Source organism: Dermacentor albipictus, chromosome 9, assembly GCF_038994185.2.
Source record: "Dermacentor albipictus isolate Rhodes 1998 colony chromosome 9, USDA_Dalb.pri_finalv2, whole genome shotgun sequence".
In the NCBI taxonomy this organism is placed as follows: domain Eukaryota; kingdom Metazoa; phylum Arthropoda; class Arachnida; order Ixodida; family Ixodidae; genus Dermacentor; species Dermacentor albipictus.
Genome location: NC_091829.1, coordinates 74,958,578 through 74,980,120, shown reverse-complemented (window position 1 = coordinate 74,980,120; position 21,543 = coordinate 74,958,578). Strand labels below are relative to the sequence as shown.

Genomic DNA, 21,543 nt, shown 5'->3' with positions numbered 1-21,543 from the left:
CGGATTCTCCTGCCTTGAGATTTTACTTTCTTAAAGTTGATAAGATTCTCTGCAGTGGGGGAAGCGCGTAGCAACCCCCACGCTTTGTTCTGTTTCTTACGAGCAATCCTACATTCGTCGTTCCACCACGGGACACGTCGTCTGCACAAGCCACTTCCTTCAGATATGCATTTAGATGCGGCATCTATTATGAACGCTGTAAAATAATCCACAGCGGCATCGATTTCTAGAGAAGACATATCAGCCCATGAGATTCTAGATAGATTTCGAAATTTCTCCCAGTCGGCTGTATCTATCTTCCACCTAGGAACTTGTGGGGGAAATTCATTTTCTTTAGATGTTTTTAGCAGTACGGGGAAGTGATCGCTCCCGTAAGGATTGCTCGTAACTTCCCAGTTGAGTTCGGGTAGTATAGACGCGGAGACTATACTAAGATCTATTGACGAAAAGGATCTGCTTGCAAGAGAGTAATATGTGGGTTCTTTCTTATTTAGAAGGCACGCTCCAGAAGAAAAAAGGAACTGTTCAACGAGACGACCTCGCGCATCGATGCGAGAGTCTCCCCACAAGGTGCTATGCGCATTGAAATCGCCAAGAACAACATAAGGTTCTGGCAATTGATCTACATAAGATTGAAATTCATGTTTCGTTAATTGGTAATGTGGGGGTATGTAAAGAGAGCTAATGGTGATGAGTTTGTTTAGAAGAACAGCTCGAACCGCCACTGCTTCGAGAGGCGTTTTTAGCTGTAAAAGTTGACACGCAATGCTCTTATGGATAACAATGGCGACACCACCCGATGATGCGACAGCATCATCGCGATCTTTGCGATAAGTTATGTACTGTCGGAGAAAATTTCTGTGTTTGGATTTTAGGTGTGTTTCCTGTAAACACAGCACTTTTGGATTGTGTTTTTGGATGAGTTCCTGCACATCATCTAGGTTTCTAAGAAGACCTCGGACATTCCACTGAATTATTTGTGTATCCATTTTTAAAGTAAGTTGGTGCTGTGTGTACGGAAACTGAAAGATGTCTTAGATTACAGAGCTCTTTCGAGGCCCTGTAATCGGGGTTTTGCCCTTTCTGGAGCGTTCGAGTGAGCCTCGCCGCTCCTTAGGCGCTTGGCGCGCCGTGAGGACATGTGTAGTGTCCATTGCCTCTTGGGAGGCGCTGGACACATGCTCTTGCGAGCGAGTTTTCTGTGAGGGTCCTGCCTCGGAAGGCAAGATCCCTGCGCCCACCAGCCCGGAGGTCGATGGGGCTACCTGATGGATATGGCTGCGCCGGCTGTTGCCAGCGCTGGATGGGGCCGGGGAGGTTGGGGCAGCCTCGGCTGCGCCCACCTTCGGGGTCGATGGCCCCGTCTGCTGTGTTGGCGTAGCAGCGTTAGCTGCAGCCGCCGAGGGGGCGGATGGCGTCACTGCCGCCTCACTGGGTGTGGGTCGGACAGCCGCCGGAGGCCGTTGTGGCGCTGCCCCCTGACGCGCCACTTCGGCAAATGTGTTCTTAGGCAGGTATGCCACCCGCCTACGTGCCTCCTTGAATGATATATTTTCTTTCACTTTGATCGTGACTATTTCTTTTTCTTTCTTCCAAGACGGGCATGACCGCGAGTATGCGGCATGCTCGCCATCACAATTTACACAGTGGAAAGCATTCTCACAAGCTTCAGAGGAGTGTTCATGCGCGCTGCATTTCGCACAAGTTTGGCGGCCTCGGCAGCTCTGCGAACTGTGGCCAAAACGCTGGCACTTGAAACATCGGAGGGGATTTGGGATATACGGTCTTACACGGAGCTTGATGTACCCGGCCTCAATTGACTCGGGCAAGACACTTGAATTGAAGGTGAGTATTAGGTGTTTGGTCGCAAGTTCCTTGCCATCTCGCCTCATCTTGATTCTTTTGACATTTATAACATTTTGTTCACTGAAGCCCTCCAAGAGTTCAGCCTCAGAGAGCTGCAGCAAATCATCGTCCGAGACAACGCCGCGGGAGGTATTCATCGTGCGGTGCGGGGTTACTACTATTTGGGTCTCCCCAAGTGATACAAGTTTAGGCAGTTTCTCAAATTGTTTCTGATCGCGGAGCTCCAAGAGGAGGTCACCGCTAGCCATCCTCGATGCCTTATATCCTGGACCAAAAACTTCGGTAAGGGACTTCGATACAAGAAATGGAGAAATTGTTCGCACTGGTTTAGCTGGTGTTTCAGAATGGATAACGTGGAAACGAGGGAAAGAATCTTTTTGCCGACCAAAAAATTTGAATACTTCATCGGTGCGCCCTCTTTTGTGAGGGCGATCAGGGAGTGGAGGGAAGGAGGTAGCCATAAACATATGTGAGATTTCGGCAGTAACGCCAGCCACCCACCGTGGAGTCCTACAAGGGGACGCTGCAGGACCTGTGAAACACGGCCTGCAAACGCCAGCTGTACTTTACTACTATAACCAAATATGAAATAACCAAGGTTGGCTATCCACACAGGGTTAACCCTTGCCGCCAGGAAAAAAGAAGTAAAAAGAAGAGAGGAGGAGACAGGAAAGGTGGAAAGTATATTTATGTTTATTAACGCTGATAAGTCCGTATTTCTACGTATCAATCGTAAAAACACCACTAACTTTTATTATACCCTAGGTTCTTCAGCTCTGCATGAGACTAACAATTACAAATACTTAGGTGTTACTTTGACTTCCACATTGTCATGGAAAATGCATATTAATGATATTTGTTCTTCCGCTTTCCGCAAACTGTTTCCTAAGGCACAAACTGAAAAATGCCCCTCCTAATATGACATTACTGTTATTTTACATTTATTACGCCATGCACAGCCGTGCCCGCATTTCTTCACAAACCCCTCCCATATCCTCCATACCACCGCCACCATACATACATACATACATACACACACACACACACACACACACACACACATACATACATACATACATACATACATACATACATACATACATACACACACACACACACACACATACATACATACATACATACATACATACATACATACATACATACATACATACATACATACATACATACATACATACATACATACATACATACATACATACATACATACATACATACATACATACATACATACATACATACATACATACATACATACATACATACATACATACATACTACGTGTACCATGGGCAAGGATTGAGTGTGTATCAACCATCAAAAAAGGAATGCATGCGATTGTGGTTCTTTCCTCGGCGTCCGCAACCGTTTTGCTTTCCATACGCAGTGCATAGTATTCCGAGGAATTTAATTTCTATGTACTTCTGTTGAGCAATGTCCTTAATTTGTACAATCTCGAGGGCCAAAATAAAAGGCCATCTTCTTGAAATGCATGAAAGGATTTGTAGCTGGGCTTAGAGTCGATAAGCCCTATCCATAGGTCAATTCAATCACAACGAGAAGAACGCTTGATGCATGGAAAGGTCATGAGCTTTTTGTCATCTTTTTTTAAGCTCTGAAAAAGTGCTGTCGATCGATAGGAACACTACGCGCCATGACTTTGCACAACAAGCGCCTATATTGGTTTAGGGTTTTCTTGTAAACCCACAGTGCAATGTCAAAAACCCATGCGTGTGAAGGCGCATACGCATGCGTATGAAGGGTAAGTACGGCTCGCTGAAACGATTATGTAGGCTGATGAGGCACTGAGACAATTGTAGAAGCATGGACGTTGAGTTTTATTTGTCCTAAGGATTACCGCCTGACATCCATTATACTCGTATTATAGCCGGATTTAACCGTTAAGCATAAGGGGTTAAGCCCAGAAGAAACAATAAAGTTCAGTACTTTAGGTGCGCTGTCGGTGTCGGCAGTAGTGTTATCGCAGAAGATAGGCGGACGCAACTCCTACACTGTCGATGGAGGCACCGATTAACGAAACGCGCAATCTTGTTACGATACACAAACTCGATAGATGCACTGCAATCTTTGCAGAAGTTTCATCAGTTCCCGAAGGATACTCGGAATATGCCAACGGTGATCAAATGGTTTTTACGTAAAATATCCGTAGCCCCTGTCTTTAGTTTCAAATCCTTGAGGCTATAGAAAAATGGTAGTCTTCTCATTTTGCTTCATGGAGTATTTTTTTCCTGTCATTTACGTAACACGACAGCGCACAAAGGCATGACATCTTAATGATTTTACCGCTATACGCTTTAGAATAAATATTCGCTAACAAAATTGGCAACCGAGAAGGCACCGCCAAGTGCTACCTCCCATTTCTGCGAGGCTAACAATATCCATTATACGATGCGAGAGCTCGCATTTACACGCGTACGTACGTATAAGGCTAACGTGAAAATCTCATTCCGTGTATATTTTAGAGTTTTAGATGGCCATTTATTAAGCAGTCAGGCATTTTTTATCGTGCGTCAAAGGATACCTTTGGAGGCGCCTGAACTATATTCCGTAACCATAAGGATAGGTGCCTCCGTATCGCGTTCAGTGCGCGTCTCGTCAGAATAACATAACGACGGCGCAAAGTAGCAATATGTCAGTGTCCTTGCAGTTACGGAGTTCACTCATGGTGTACTGAAATGGGGCAGTGTGTCGTCTGTACTGCAAAACAATGGGAGAACCAGGGACCGTTCTGCCATGACACCACCAGTATAAGCTGCGATCAACCGGCGTTGCTTGCGTGCGAAATTTAAACATGTTGTGCAAAGCTGTCTGCATTGATAAACCAAAACGCTCTCAAAACAATTGAAATTTATATCATTCCCCCCAATATAAGCACTACAAATTGTAAGGATCCATCATTCACTCCGTCTAAGCTTGCACGTTTCCAGCCACACATCATGCAGTGTTCCTTATCGTGTGCCCAGCGTTTCGGTAACAGAATCCAAACAACCACTCGTTTACTTGTCCCGTTCGGTAAGCGCGCATATGTTTCTAATATCTCGAAGCACACGACGATAGTAAGAAAGAAAGGAGCACCTCCACTGCGCCTGGTGGGTTGCATAGGATTCCTGTCATGTCGAATCCACCAGAAAGGCGGTCGCCAGGTTTCACCGAAGAAAACAAACCGAACGCGCACCGACACACACGCTCGCACACAGAAGCACAAAGATATTTACTAATACAGCGCTTCCCGTGCACCTAGAGAATGTGCGAACCCGGCAGGAAAAACCACAGCAAGCAATCAGCGAGCTCCGTATGTACAGAGTGGTCCTTTATTAAAGGGAACATGCGAGCGCGTGGCCTGTGTTCTGCGGAGGCTGCTTAGAGGGCCAGCAACAGGCCGCAAAGGGAAGCACGTCCGCTTGTAGCGCCATCTATTAGCGGGCAGAACAAGCAGAGGCAGACGGCTGATAGGGAAGCAGCTGTGGACGGCCTCCCAGGCCAGGTGGATGCGCAACATCCGGGGCCTGCAACGCAGCTTCTGCTGTTAGCAAACCGCACTTGGTACGCAAGCACATTGGAAACGTGGAAGGATTAGCATTTGCCAGCTAGTTATTAGGCACTGCCTTGTGCAATGCCTTGTAGTGCAATGCAATGTAGTGCAAAGTGCAATGCCTTGTATCTGCCCAAAAATGCGTAATATGCGACGTTACGACATTTAAACATTCTAATCGTGTAAATGTATATCATCGGTAGCTTTATAAGCGATGAGCAATTGAAAAATGCGATTTCCAGAGAATAACCATAGAGATACATAGGGTCCACAGAAAATGCATGGGGAAGCTTATAGTAGGGGTGTGCCGTATTGAAATTTGGGTGTAGGCCAACATAAATATGGGAGTGGGCCAATTTAAATTTTGAGATGTGTCTAGGGCGAACTTGAGATTTGGGGGTGGGCTTATGCGCACACTGACAACTCCATTAGAGTTTCTGCGTACTTTAAAGCAGGACGGAGCCCTGGCTACCCACTCCCAGCATAGCATGAATAAACTTCACCGGATTCGGAGCGGTTTAGGAGAGAAATGCACTCAAGTGAAACTTTAGCTTTGGTAATTATAAACGTAATTGTGTTATTCATTATTCAGGATTGGGTATTTCTTTAATTTATTTATTTATTTATTTATTTGTACATACTGCAGCCATCATAGGAGGGCTATTGCAGGAGTGGGCAAAAACAGTGTTGAACAAAAATAAAGTGAAATCAACATTGACTCTTACAACATCTTTACAATCATTTACAAAAATTTTACAAATTCTTTTCAACGATTCATAAAAAGCAACGACACAGCAAGACGCACACATAAAGTATAAACCAAACCTGATTTAAATAGTTACATATACTGGTTTTTATAGACAGCAATTTCAAATTCGCTTATCGGGAGTGAACGAACGCAGCCAGGCAAGGAATTCCATACTTCTATTGTGCGGGGAAAGAAGCTGTACTTGAAGGTATTTGTACGGGCATAGAGAGGGTTAAGATTAAGCTTGTGGAAATTACGCGTGCAAGAAGGCTTGGTGAAAGATATGCAAGCTGTGTTTGAAGTGTGGTATGACTTGTTAATTATGTTGTGCAAAAATTTTAAGGATTCCACATCACGACGTACTGAAAGTAATGTTAGATTCAGCGTTGGGAGGGCGGACGACGGTGAAAAATAGCGGTCATACCGATGTAAAATGAAACGGACGGCTTTTTTCTGAACTGCTTCTAGTTTGATTATGTTGTTTTGGTTATGTGGTGACCAGACTGTTGCGGCATAATCGATAATGGGGCGAACAAGAGTTTTATACATTAGAAGTTTTGTTGCTTTCGGAGCCTTTTGCATAGTACGACGTAGGTATCCAAGCTGTTTTAGGGCCTTTGAACATGTTTGGTCAATGTGTGTAGTCCATGAGAGATTGTGAGTAAATGTTACGCCAAGGTATTTGTATTGTCGAACTCTGGTTAAAGGAGACCCATTCAATGAATATGTCGCAATTACAGGTGCTGCTCTTTTCGTGAAGGACAAAACAACCGTTTTTTTTAAATTAATGTTCATTTTCCATTTTTCACACCAAGCACTGAAAGAGATAAAGGAATCGTTTAATCGCTGAAAGCTATTCGGGGAATCAATCACGTCGTATAAGACGCAATCGTCAGCATAAAGACGAATATTAGAGGAAACATGTTTTGGGAGGTCATTGACATAAATTAAAAACAATAAAGGACCCAGGACGGATCCTTGAGGAACCCCGGAGCCTACTTCAAGTATGGATGACCTTGCAGAACTAAAGTCGACGTATTGGGACCGGTTAGAAAGGAAACTAGCGATCCATTTGACTAGGTGGGAATTTTTTAGTATTGCATTTAATTTTTGCAAGAGGTGAGAATGAAGTAATGAATCGAAAGCTTTAGAAAAATCAATGAAGATAGCATCAATCTGTTTACCGAGATCCAACTGATAAGCGATGTCATGGGTGAAGTCGGTTAACTGCGTGATAGTACTGAAACCACGTCTAAAGCCGTGCTGAACATTAGTTAGAATGGTGTTGGACTCCAGAAAATCTATTATGTGTTTGTAAATAATATGTTCCAGCATTTTGCACGATTGGGAGGTTAAAGAAATGGGTCTGTAATTCGTTATGTCTGTCTTCCTGCCTGTTTTATACAAGGGTATTACTCTTGCAAGTTTCCACGATGAAGGAACGACGTTTACTTAATTACTTCAAATATTAGCCTTGATTAAAGTTATGACGAATACTTTAATATATGTAATTAATAATTAAGTTTACTGAATTAGGTCTACATAATCTTAAGGTACCCGTAATTCTTGATTAGGCGTCATTGATTGAACCTTCGTCACTTATGATTACCATACCAGTTTACCATAAAGCTTGCCAGAAATTGATTTTATTGGCCTCAGTTACCCTCAGTTAATTACCCGCAATTAAGCGTCGTTACACCTAATTCTATCGTAAATATTTTATTAGTCTTTATTGACCTTACTTACACTGATAGCTCTCATTACTGACTATGTATAGTCAAAATCATAAATACGTAGTCATAAGGCATTCTCATTTACACCTCCATAGGGCACCTCCATAGATGAACACTAGGCGGGACCTGTCCCCTCTTTAATTTCTTTCTCCATCAGCAAGTTTACGTATTTAAAAGCGGAGATTCTCTAGCTGCAGTGTCCATGGAGCCAAATCCCTAACGAAAAGTGCGGTCTTGGTAGGCTACATAAACTCCAAGGTAGCGCAAGAGTCTCAACATAAGTTTCTCTTCAGCTACCGAAACGAGTTGTGCTTATGCAATAGGTGATTAAATAGTGCTAATGTAAAACATCCACCACCCGAGTCTTTATATGGAGGCCTTCTCTGCTATCGAACAATGCTAGTCTTACCGTTTTGCTACATGAAGTATATTTGCGCGCCCACTACGTAGCTTGATAGCTCCGTAAGGCACAACATAATAAGGTTTTTACCGCTAAACACATTAGATTAAATCTGCGCGAAGTGGGAACCCCAAAGGCACCGCAAAGTTCATGCTACACATTTCTGTCAGTCTCACAATAAATGATGCGAAAACTAGCATTTATACGATAACGTTCATACGGACAATCCACACAACAACCCAGAAGCACCGTTCCCGTGTTCATGCCTTCTTTCTGAACAATGCGCAACGCAACCGGTGGAATTCGAAACGCCTAAATAGTGGCCCTCAAATATTGCATTATGGAGCAACGTAGTCATCGGTGAAGTTTATTCTAGCTTTATTTATTATGTTTTATTGGCCTTCGTTGTCCTACATTTCAAAGCAATCTATATTTGCATATGTACGGTTGAGCAACACTGGTGATCATCTGCAACAAATGACTCAGGGCCTTAGCAGAGAAATTATTAGAGCAAGTTTGAAGCTTATTACCCAGAAGACAGCAGTAATGTTCAGTAGTCTGGCAAGGAAGCAAGAATTAATGATCACCAGCGACCCTCCAGGATATGTGCAATAGTAGATTTACTTAGGTCAATTACTCACGGATCACCTAGGAGAAGGAAATTTACCGCAGAATAAAAATGGGTTGCAGTGAGTACGGCAGGCGTAACCTAATTCCTGATTGGAAGCTTAGCCCTTTCGTCGAAAAGTGTACAATCTATGCATTCTACCAATTAGAACATACGGGGCCGAAACTTGGAGATTAGCATAGCTCGAGAACAAGATAAGTATCGCGAAAAGAAGAATGGAACAAAAAACCTAAAGCTTAACGTTTAGAGACAGGAAGAGAACCGTATGGATGAGAGAGCAAACCTCGATAACATTAGGGGGAGGGGAGAATGGAACTGGACAAGCCATGTAATGCGCAGGGCAGATAATTGGTCGACCATTAGAGTTACAGAATGTGTACGAAGAGAAGGGAAGCACTGTCGATGATGGCAGAAAATCATGTTGAATGATGAAATTCGCAAATTTGAGCGCGAACTTTGGATTCAGCTAGCGCAAGGTAGGCAATCGGAGAACGCTGGTGGCGCTGCCCGGTGCCCGTAGCAGCTATCAGCAGGAATGAGAAAAAAAAAATATCCAGTTCCCGCCAGGATAGGTCCCGGGAACATTGCACATGAGTCAGCCACTGTACCACTGAGCCGAGCCAGAGCTGCCTAGATTGCAGCGGAAAATGCGCTATAAAGGCATCCTGGGGAGCAAGGAAACACGCGATACGACATGCGCGCCGCGTAGTGACGATGTGTGCACATTTTTCATTGCATTATTACGCGAGGTAGAACGCGATGTAGCAGATGCGCGGATAGAGGTGCAAGGCAGGTAAAGAAAGTTTCAGGAAGAAAAAGTTTGAGATGTATAGAAGAATGCTAGGAAAAACTATACATTGTGTATCTACTGCCGCGTTTAAAACGGGACACCAATGAATCGTCACCATGATTATAATAATCGTCATTAGCATCGTATATTGCCACTTGCCTTTCGTTGTGAGATAAGGGCCTCGTAACATCTGTACATGGGCCCGTTGCATTGCAGTTGCATAATATTACCCCAAGTTGCACGCCATGGAGCAGTTTCTTTGGTAGCGGTGCAAGGTAGATAGAGATCTGTTCAGGAAAAAAGAAAGAAAATTATGGACATGTACAGATAGTGATGTAATGTACAACATGCATGATATGCCTCATTAATTCAAGCAGGCTAGGTGACTATTACTGTCCAGTTTCACAGGGAATGTCATAATGTCTTCGTCATCATCAGCATCGTATCATGCCATTTCACACGCGAAGTGACATGCGCGCCGAGCAGCGTCAATACGTACAAAGTTTGCATTGCACTTTCGCTATATTCTAGCAGGTACCCCGATGTGTAGCGGTTGCATATGCATTAAGCTAGTCGTGGTTAAGCCAAGCAGGCTAGGTGTTTGTTCATCACCACACTGTTTTGAAGGGGATGCCAACAAACTACCATTATCATCCTCAACAGCAACAGAAACGTACCAGGCCACGGGTCGATGGAAGGGACATGTGCGCAACGTAGTCTGGATGCCTCTGTTTACCCTTCAGATGTCATGGCGCCTCCTCGCAAGGTACGAACCACTGCTGAAGCTGATCGCGCAGCTACATGAGTGGCTGCAACCAGCCAACATCAGCAGTCCGCTGTGCACAGGGCAAAAAAAGCCGCCACGCAAGCCGCAGCTCGCCGTCCATGCTGGGCGGACAATCCTGATCGTTTTCTTGAAGGCGACGCCAAGAGACTTCGACGCGACGGCTCTGCCGAGAGAGGTGCCGAAAAGAAAGCCCCTATGCCTCCGCTCTTCCAGCTTACGATGTGACTGTACAGCGTATGCCAAGCATGCCTGTGACGTTTTCTGTGATGTGTACAAATCTCCCAACCGGACACCTTCAGAGCAGGGAGCAGCAGACCGGACATAGTACTGCATATTTATCATCCTTCGTATCGTTTTCATCAGACAGTTCGAGTGCACCGCAAATCAGACATATATCAGAACTTTTTGCGTATATAGCTCAACTTGGGACTGCCTAGTCTCCTCGCAGAAGCGGGCGCTGATTCCAATTTTGAAGCCGTTTGTAGACGAACGAGGGTGTTATTTCACACTGATGTATGCTAGTGGCCACCACTTGTTGCCCCTTTGATATCAGAGGCAAGAAGTGAACATAGAAAGTTAAATAACCAACCTGCTTAACGATATGCACAAGTACACCCATGTACGTCGTCACATTTATTAAGGGAAGCGCCAGCGAATATGATTGGCAGTCTTCGAGAATAGCAACGTACCGATCTTTAGAGCACGCAGTATCGTCACTTCCTATTTTTGGCTGGGCGCTTTACGTAATGATAAATGGTTGATTTCAAATCAGCTTGGTAAACACTCAGTGATAATATGCCTGCCTTCTTTCATCTAATGGCTTGTGCCTAAGTTCGCGTATCACAGTACCATGCGCACAAACTCGGGGACTGTGCTGAGCCCAACCTCATCAGCCCACGCCGATCGACATTGGCTCAAATTCTGTGCCCGGCTCGTAAAAACTGAAGCGTCTGCCGCCAACAATGCATCACCACACACCAACCGTGAGTCACCCGTTTACAGGGAACTTCTGGCGACATCTCATGTCAAACTAGACCTCTTGGTTGTCGACTTTGTCATCTGCCATTAATTCCCAGTATGGTCTGGGTATACACCTATTTAACTCATAACACAATGTGGTTAACAGCAGAGGAGAAGGAAAAGTATGTGCTTTCAGGTGATTGAAGGATTTTTGTGAGCTTAACTGCAGATGCATCGACGCATACACTGCCATTGGAGCCAACGGCATAGCGAGGAGGGCATTCTAGGTACGCTAGACAAACTCACTAGTCGCCCTGGCATCTCTACAAGAGTTTCTCTTCAGCTCCCAAATGGTTTTGGGCAAATGCAAACGGTAATAATAAAATAGTGACCTAAAATATCCGCAGCCCGCGTCTTTATACGGAGTGGTGCTCTCCTCTTTACGCCCAATGCTAGTTTTGTCGTTTCGCTTGATGTAGTACCTGCGCCAGCCACGACTGAGCTTGATGGCGCACTAAGGAATGACATGGTAATGGTTTTACCGCTAAACACATTACGGTAAATTTGCGCAAAAAGGGGGGGCAACCGCAACGGCGGCGCAAAGTTGCTCCCTCGAACTTTTGTCAGGTTAACAATATCCAATATATCATTCGAAAACTAGTATTACCATGAGCACTTCCGTAGGGAGAAACTTGTAAAACTCTTTCCGTGTATTTTGGAGAACTATCGGACGGCCATTTATAATATATCTATCTAATTTTGATCCTACGTTAAAGGATGCATTTGCAGGCGCCCGAACAAGATAGTGCCGCCATGACGAAGGGAGGCTCCGTATCGCCTTCATTGCACGTCTCGTCTGCACCGCATCTTGTCGTCGGCACATGCGCGGTGGCGCAAAGTAGCATCATGGCGGTGTCCTTGCAGTTGGTGATTTCAATGCATGGCTGCCATGATGAGCTTTTCCTCTAGAGTTGGTTATATTAACTCTATAGGTGAACATTGCAGACTTTTTTTAATGGGATACCAGCCACGGTAGCTTACTGCAACGTATAACCAAAATTTGCAATGTGGCCTGGTGAGGGTTCTTAAAAAACGGGCGCATACCATATCCAATGTGCAATCGAATTTGAATGTTCGTGCTTAAATACTACGTTTTGTAAAAAACACGTTCAGAGTTTGGGCCAAAAAGCAAAGCCTTTATATCGTAGTTTCATCGGCTACTTAAGTCACAGTAAACATTCGCCTACTAATTAACCTAGCAACCACGATGTCGCGCCCGCGGAGGTAGGCATGAACAAAGCTGTCATGATAAAGTACAGTGGCATCAAAAATGAAACGCTTGGGGCAGCCTTTCGCTTCAAGGCCTGTCCGACGTTTAGGCCATCTCCAACACAAGGCACGCTCGAAGACAGCGTACGTGAAGCGACACGCCATTACGGCTCGATTGAGTATGCACCCACTGTAGATTATGTCCGCCATACCATCACCACCCCGCCTCACACACACACACACACACATACACACAGACCTACACACACACACACACACACAAACACACACACACACTTGGTGTAATATTATCAAGAAGCGATTATGCCTCAAATCTTCAAAAAGTAATCAATGTGATGGTGCCATCGTGCAAGACAGCTATTTCGTAGGCGTCCGCAGACGTATTGCTTTGCATAGGCGGTGCACAGGTATCCACAGGAATTTAATTTCGTTGTCCTTTTGTTGAGCATTGTACATAACTTGTAAAATTTGGAGGGCCTAGATAGAAGCGCACTCTTTCAATAGCGCTAAATAGCACACACTTTTTCGCTTGAGTCACCTGATTCCCGCTTTGACTGCTCACATATGCTGTAGTTAGAGACCCCGTCATTTTCATGTCATTACCCTCGGCTCCCATTTTTATCCCTTACATTCATTTCTTTCTTTTTTGCAGCGCAACACGCGTAAAGCTGAGGATCTTCCCGTTCTGGATCGGTTGATTTACAGATCTCACGAGCCAAAACCACAGAAGCTGCTGGCAGTGCATCTTACGCACTAGCATTTTTGCTAGTGAGCTTGAATCTTTGGTAGAGAGCAGGGTTCCCCAAAAAGTTATATGCGTGGGCTCATTTGGAAATTCCAGCCGTTCTGGGGGCATGCAGCCGCTCCATGTTTTGTATGCACAATAAGCACTTCGACATCTTCGACACCTCGTTTGTCTGTTTGCTCCATGTAAAGTAATTCATAAACCTCTGTCGCATTTTCCTAGGCCGCAGAATATTGGATAGTCCACATTCAAAAACATGTGTTTCTACTTTTGTGGTCCACGGAGAATTAATATACAAACCAATCGCCTTAGTGAATAGTCATCTTTGCATACGTAAACTAATTCATCACTGATGAATGTTGCTGCTATATTGGAGCGAGCGTTAGAACGTTCTTCAAACGCGAAATTTTGTATTTATTATTCAGTATTGTCGTAAAGCTGGGTGATATGCATTACAATTCAGGCCTCCTAATTCCTAATAGAAACCCCACTGAAGATAGCGGATTTCGTATTTGGCACTCAACACGTGTCTATGGCCAATTGAAATTTTTTTTCCAACACTTGTATATTAATTGTTCTGCCCCTATACTGCACTACGTCGGAATTTGCTCCCTATGAGTTATAGCTTTATCAACGGGCGGATTATTTATGCCTAATAAGCAGTGGTGGGAACTGCTTGGTCAGGTTTTTAAACATAAGCGTTCCCCAAATTGACTCGTTTCGTTTACCCTTGCAATGGGCGGCAAACTTCACAACCTTATCGCATTACTCGGAATGTCGCCGACATGCTATATATCCTAACTGTTACGATGTTGTCCGTGTTCGCTTGCAGGAACGTTTGAGTACCTATTCATGCGTTACCTGCAGCTTTTCGGTTAATAGTCGCACATCGCTCAATGTGTGCAGTAATTTGTCAAAGCACATAATACTCGCTGGACTGGAGGCACGAAACCTTCTCTTCCAAGCGCGCATGCCTACTTATTGAGTGCAATGTAGCTTCGCACGCATTTACTCGACAAGCAAGAATTTGAGGAGAAGTGCATGTGGATAGTGATTAGAGAACAACAACTGTATTCCTGAAGCGAAAATGGCTGTACACCGCCGATAGGTGTGCGGAGATGAGGTGCAAGTCTCATAACGACAATAATTTGTCGGCTAGGGCTGGACGTGTTTCTTATCAGTAATGTCCCCTGAATAGTCTGGGCCACCGTCGAGAAAATAGTTCAGCCGCGGCTGAATTAGGCAACAGGGAAGTTATACCGGCTTAGCAAAAATTTATCGCTCACAATGACAGTTGTGTACTTTGCCATATGAGCTAAGGCGTAAAGAACCGCATAAAATAATCGCAGTTTCCCCCCAAAGACCAATCGTGGATTGCGATAGCAAATTAGTAGACAGGTATACTAAGTAAGGATAAGAGGTTTGTCGACCGTATTAGCTTGGAAAACAGTCGCTTACTAACACAATTATTAAACATGGTGTCAGCGCAGACAAGCAGAGCCAACAAGAACACATCACACTCGATAAGGGCGGACACGCTGCCAAAATGCTGGTGCCAGCGAGCGCGGCGGTAGCTGCGGGCCAAGTGACCTTCGCGCGGTCTTTCGCTTCAACGCAAGAGCGGCGAGAACATGACGTGCACAAAGGTATCAACCGTCTGCAGATCTCTTTCAAGATACGGCGCGCGCGAACGGGTGCGGCCGCGCAAACTAAGCACTTGGCGCAGTCGATGCCGCCCGCTCCCTCACGCACTGCCCCCGTACATGGCGGGCGAGATTGAGCCGGGATCGTTGGCTTCCTTTGCGTGCTTTCACTCGCAGATGCAGCATACAACGCGCGGCGAAGGTGTTAACGGCCTTGGACTTTATACGGAACAACACGGCAACGGCGACAGACAAACTGCACCTGTGGGGTATACCTGCAATTGTGGTCGCAATAAAATACGTCACAATGATAAATTCCTCCTTTTAAACTTCCCGGTCCGCTTTCGCGTTGAACGCGCGCTAGGTCCAATTGGCGGCCTTCCGTAGGAACGTTACACGCACCCTAGCGCTAACATCGGCCCGTGAATAAACACAAGGCCATCGGGATGTATCATCGGCTTCGACATGCCCAAGCCAATCCACTTACAACCAGCGCTACTTCTGCCGACTCCTTCCCTCCAACTTGTCCGGCGTGATTTCAGAGCGCGCAGAGATTACGGCATCCGGGTCCTTTGTTTTCTACGTTGATGGCAGTGTGGCCCACGGCCGTCCTTTTGCAGCACCTCACGCTGCACTTTTCACAAGCGCAATTATTTCAAGCGCGTTTTTGTTTCACGCAGAAAGGCACCTAATTTCTAGTAATTGTCACTTCTCGCGCATCTGTAGTAGTTGACTGTGCCTGTATGGGATTTATTAGGAGAGAGAAAGAGAGAGCATGCAAAGCAACGGCAGAGAGGTCAACCTGTCGAGTGACCGGTTTGCCACCCTACACTGCGGCTTAGGGAAATGATGAATAAAGATTTTGTTCTGTATTGTACACTAAGGGCATCCAATACATTAGAGAGGGAGGGCTTGTCATCATAAATATATGGAAAAACATGCAAAATAGAGCACGACAACACCATCAGCAATGACACAATCATGGCACAAAATAACTTCTTCGCGGAAGTTACATGGTGTTTTTAAACGTAGAAAGGAAGAGAAAACAAGAAAATGCGTAACTGAACGCATATTAGCAAAATAAGGAAAGGTATTCAGAATATGCTGGCGAGTGACATGTGGACTTGAGCAACGTGCTTTAGGAATGAAGGACTCGGGAAAAAGTCACAGCGTTATTGCGCTTGATGCTGACTTTGAGTATGTGGTCTTCACGAGGTGAATAGATGGAAGCTGGTCTGATCTCATGGGCGTTGAATACGTCATTACACTGGTGCATTTTATAAAACAGGCACATGTGCGAGAAGTTTCGTCTAGGAACAAGTATATAAAGTAACTGTTTATACTCGATTTCATGCTAGTTGCGCTGTCAGTGCGATGATATACATAATCAAGCAAGTTGAGACATTCTGCACCGCTTCAAGTTTATTGCTAAGTGCAAAGTGACCTGGGTCCCACAGTGATGAAGCGTATTCCATATTAAGGCAAACATGAGTATTAAGTTTCAGCATTGTAGGAGCAAGTGAAAAAAGATTCGTTTTAGAAAACTAAGCATGCGATTGCCTAGAAGTATGATTGAGCCAGAATGCATTTTTAAAGAAAGACTGTTAGTGATGTGAATTGCCAGGTATGTATAGGCAGTTACAGTGTTAAGCAGAATATTTTCAAGAAAATCAGTAGGTCAGGCAGAACGAATGTGACAAACTCTATTTAAATTACATGTTAATTTGCATCAGGCAACGATGTTATTAGGGTATGTTGTAGACTAGTAGCATCACTGTCAGAAAAAAAATATTTCGGCAAGTCACGCAGTCGTCAGTAAAAAAGCAAACGCAAGAGATTTAGTCAGGTAAATCATTACTATAAATTACAAATCGCAAGTGTCATAGAAATTATGCCTGAGGCACACCTGATGCCACGGAAGCCACAAGTGAGTTAGTAGCGTTAGCAGCCGCATACTAAGTTCTGTTAGGAAGATTTCAATCCAGTAGAGCAATATTGGTCCAATTTTCAAATGGCTTAATTTAATTATTAGTAGTTGATGATTAACTTTATCGAAAGTTGTCGAAAATTCCGAAAATGTGCAGCCACTTAGTAACCCAGAGTCAAGGAATGCAAGCAAGTCATTAGTAAATGTAACTATGTGCCTCACATAAAAATATTTTCGTAAACATTGTTGACTGCGGTGAAAGAAATAATTTGAACCAAGGTTGCTTGTTAAAGGGGCGAACCGTGAAAGTGATATTCTCGAATATTTTAGAAAGGATGGACGTAAGGGATTTTATGCGGTAACTACATGTGTTAAGCGTGTCGCTAGACTTGTCAAGAGGAACCCCCTTGCCCTTTTTTAAATTACATGGCATTTGCCTGTCATGAAGTGATCTAACAAAAATTCCATAAAGAAAAATACGAGATACATCCTCAGTGTTTCTGGATACTTCGAATTAGTTTCTTTCGGTACGTCGCGAGGCTGGTCGTTTTAGGCTACGAATGATTTTACTATATCGCATGGTCAAAAATGATGACAAGATCCATTGGAAAGTACTGTGTACCAGGGTAAGATGGAAAGACGGTTATTACAGAATCATTAAACAAAACTGCAAATGTGTTATTAGGTAAAGATGCGCAGAGATGTTTAGGCACTAGTCCACCTGATTGGTTAATTGAAGATACAGTTCTGGTACTGTTGCCCTAACCATTTTCCACAAAGGTTCCACTTTAGTTTTTATTAAGTTCTGTAATGTGGAATTAAAGTAATCTTGGCTTTCTTCCGCACAGAAACATAAGAATTTGTCGCCGATTTTTAGGCTGAACATTTATTCGCGCATGCGCAGAATCTTGCTGTGCGAAAGAGTCGCCCTTGTTTGTTGAATAATCGTTTCAGGCATCGGTTGTAGAAGGGAGCATGGGAAGAAGGATATACGCTTTTGAGTGCGATGTGTTTGTTGATAAGGTGCAATGCTTTATTCTTGAATAGCTTGCACACATCATCAATCGAGAGGTTAGTTTGGCCTGAAAAAAAAAATGATCAAGAAAGGCAATAAGTTCGGTGTTAATGCCGTCATATTTTCCTTTTGTATATTTCATGATGCACTTTGTGTTCCAGCCTTTCGAAGCTGCTGGAATGCAAAGGGTTAGGTGAAGGACGTCATCACTGAAACAAGCAATGTGGGTTATAAGCGAGAAAATGTCAGGGGAGGACGTCAATATCAAATTGAGTAATGGCGAAGACCTTTCTTTTTTTGCTTTACACGTGCTGGAAATGCTACGAATTGCGACAGGGTGAATTCGGAGCAGACATTGAGAAAACAAGTAGGCTTCATCAGATTCCGCGGTTTAGAAAAGGGACAGGAGTGTTACTGCAAGCAAGGAAAACTAAAGTCACCTAGTTGAAAAAAATTGTATTCCTAGAAACTGCAAAAATGTTATGATACGATCAGTCGTGAAGCTTCTCAGGAGAACCACTGCCACATTTCGGCGGCCGGTAACATGCTTCAAAAATGAATTTCTCAAATTAAACAATCACACAGCACCAAATAATTTCCAAATCTGATGGAATATAGAATACAACACATTGAATTGATTCGCGAACTGCAAATAAAAAATTTCGAGGACGCTTAAGCTTGGCCTTTAAGAGTGGAGCACGACAGCATTCAAAAAGCCTCCACTGCTCTTCCCGCTTTGCGTCAACTGCTGCTTATGTACACGAATGGCTGGTGACAAACGCTATGCACCGAGGCGAGCTTTCGGGTTCTTTTTTTCACCCCCTCCCCCCCCCACATCGGGCGGCGCCGCTGACGGCGTTGCGTGGAGGCGACCGCCATCTTGATGGCGTCGCAATTAAGGAGCAGAACGGGGCCCGCCACTTCTCCAAAAACAGAAGTCAAACAGCGGCTGGAAATGCGGTTTGCGTTCGAGTTTTTGTGTAACAGAATTACGTTTTCTCCCATACTAAAAATTGCACTCCGGCGTTATAATGCTTATAGTTTGTGCGCAATTCGTACTGTACAAATTTTCTGATGCATTTTACTTTGAAAAGTTAAATTAGTTCAGTTCAGCGTCTCCGCCACCTGGAGGACCTGCATGGATCGGGATGCGCGGTTAGGCCTTTTCCTCATGCGGAGATCGCTGCCCGCGCGGATGCTTGCGCCTACATTGATGGCGGATGTTCTGCGACACGCGGTGTTAACGCTATGGCAATTAAAAGGCCACTACCACTTGCACCACTGTGATCGCAACGAAACAATGTACTTTTTGGTTTCATTGAAATAATTCGAAGCTTTGTAGCTCGTTGGAAAGCGATGTTTCTGTTAGTGCAACAATGTCCACATTACAATCGCTTAATAGTGCGCTTAGTTTGCTTATATTTGTTATAGAGACTGCGAAAGTTATGTAATGAACAGTTCTAAAAAATAATGTTTTAAAAACGGACTTACTGATTTTTTAAGAGTAAAATGATTTTTTCTATGCGTAACCCCTTCTATCTTGTAGGTGACATGTGACTGTGACTTCTATACCATTGTGTAATTTATTGATTGCAGTGATGACTTGTCAATTCCAGTAGTTCTACGCATTTGTATGATTTGATCGATCTTTTATTTGGTAAAATAAACCTTCAATTGTGCAAGCTTTTTCGGCATCTTTTATTCTCTTGTTTGTGGTGAAATTGTCAGTGTGGCACAAAGGTTTCTACTGAAGCGGAAAAGAGAGCAAGAGCCTTTGTCAAGCCTTGCAACTCAAAATGAGCCCTTGCTGCTCCGTTTTCAAAGGAAGAAATATGTCAATAAAGGGAAAATTTGGACTTCCAAATATTCTGGCCACCGGGATGCCTAAAAGGCACGGGAGTACGATATTCCCCAAGGAACCATTACCATCGCTGTTCTCCTTGAATTAAATATTGTAAGCACAAATGTATCAGCCGCTAGAGCTACCGGAGCTCTTGTATACTTGAAGACAAAATGATAGATTAAGCCCAGTAGATAAAGCGAGGCTTTAGCGTATTTTCCTGCGATCAGACATTTTTCTCTTTGAGAATAAATGCATCTTGAGATATCGCAGATAAGGATCAACCTATTTTAGTGCATCAACCTTACAAAGTTTCCAGTGGCATTGGCGTAAACTGCATCAGAAAGGATGCATAACAGGGGTTGGCAAGCAAGGACGACAAAAGCTTTATCGAACAGATACGAGGATCAGTGTATTGTTGAAAATCTATATCCAATAATTTTTTGTTTATTTTTTTCATCTCAACCTGCCATACTGCTTCTACTGTAAAAGCTCCTGCAGTAATAACTCGTCACATTTGGTTAAACAGATAGCCTGACATCAAAGAAATAGTGTGACGCTATGCATTTTATTGCTACAGCGACGGTTCCTGATAACGAAGCCAGTGGCACAATGGATGAAGCTCATAACACAATGAAACTGATGACACAATGTGGCCAACAAATCAGAAGAAGACAAAGTATGCGGCTACAGGTGAATGACGACAAAATTTCTAAATATCCTGTGCTACTCTCAACCAACCGCACCACCGCCGCATTTCGATAGGGTAGAAATGCGAAAACACCCGTGCACTTAGATTTAGGTGTATGTTAACGAATCCCATGAGGTACAAATTTTCGGTGTTTTCAAATAGGGCGCGCCTCATATTCAGATCACAGTTTTGGGACGTAAAACCTCATAGTTATTTAACTCAACCATGCTGTTTCGAACATGTGGCCAACGTGCCTGCCTAGAGCAACGTCTGCTCCAGCGAATATCACAGACATTCGCTGAACTTGAAATATTGCCCGAGTTAACGTTTATGGGTAAACACTTAAGCTCAAAAGAAACAAAGATGGTCAGTACGAAAAGAAAGTGAGAGGTGGAATACACTGCCAATGGAGGCAGCAGCTTACGAGAAGTGTACTCTTTTTATGGTTAAATGGTTAAGCTTAGAGGGATGAATGAATAATAGTATTGAACGAAAGTGCACCCAATGCACAGTCTAACGAAAAGCGCGCTGTTTTTATGATTAAATGGTCAAGCCCAGGAGAAAGAATGAAAATCACTAATGAACCTACCAACAAACTGGGAGATTCCCTGCTTAGGAAGGTTAACGAAATTAAATACTTAGGTGTTCATCTAACTGCTGATCTGTCTTTCTCCAGCCATATTGATATGACCGTCAGGAAAGCCGGGAAAATGCTTAGCCTACTTATACGAACCCTTAGAACTGCCCCTCAGATTCTTAAAACCATAGCATATAAGTCGCTGGTAAAGCCGCAATTAGAATATGCCCCCGCCTTGTGGGATCCCTACCAGCAATACCTGATTGATAAGTGAGAAGGCGTACAAAACCGCACTGCCAGGTTTATATCAAAGCCGTACTCCAGACACG

General features: G+C 44.0%; 1 long non-coding RNA gene across 2 annotated transcripts in view; it reads right to left on the bottom strand.

Annotated features, from left to right (window-relative positions):
* Positions 1 to 5,211: 5,211 nt before the first annotated feature.
* The window catches only part of LOC139049907 (uncharacterized), a 139,721-nt gene continuing 123,389 nt past the window's right edge, over positions 5,212 to 21,543 (bottom strand). Inside the window, exons 1-3 of one of the 2 annotated variants that reach the window (XR_011508654.1) lie at positions 10,417 to 10,552; positions 9,899 to 10,026; positions 5,212 to 5,414 (exon numbers count right to left, since the gene is read on the bottom strand). This is a non-coding gene — a long non-coding RNA (uncharacterized lncRNA). Of the gene's footprint in view, positions 5,415 to 9,898; positions 10,027 to 10,416; positions 10,553 to 21,543 lie in introns of those variants that run through there. The other variant, XR_011508655.1, reaches the window with a different exon arrangement.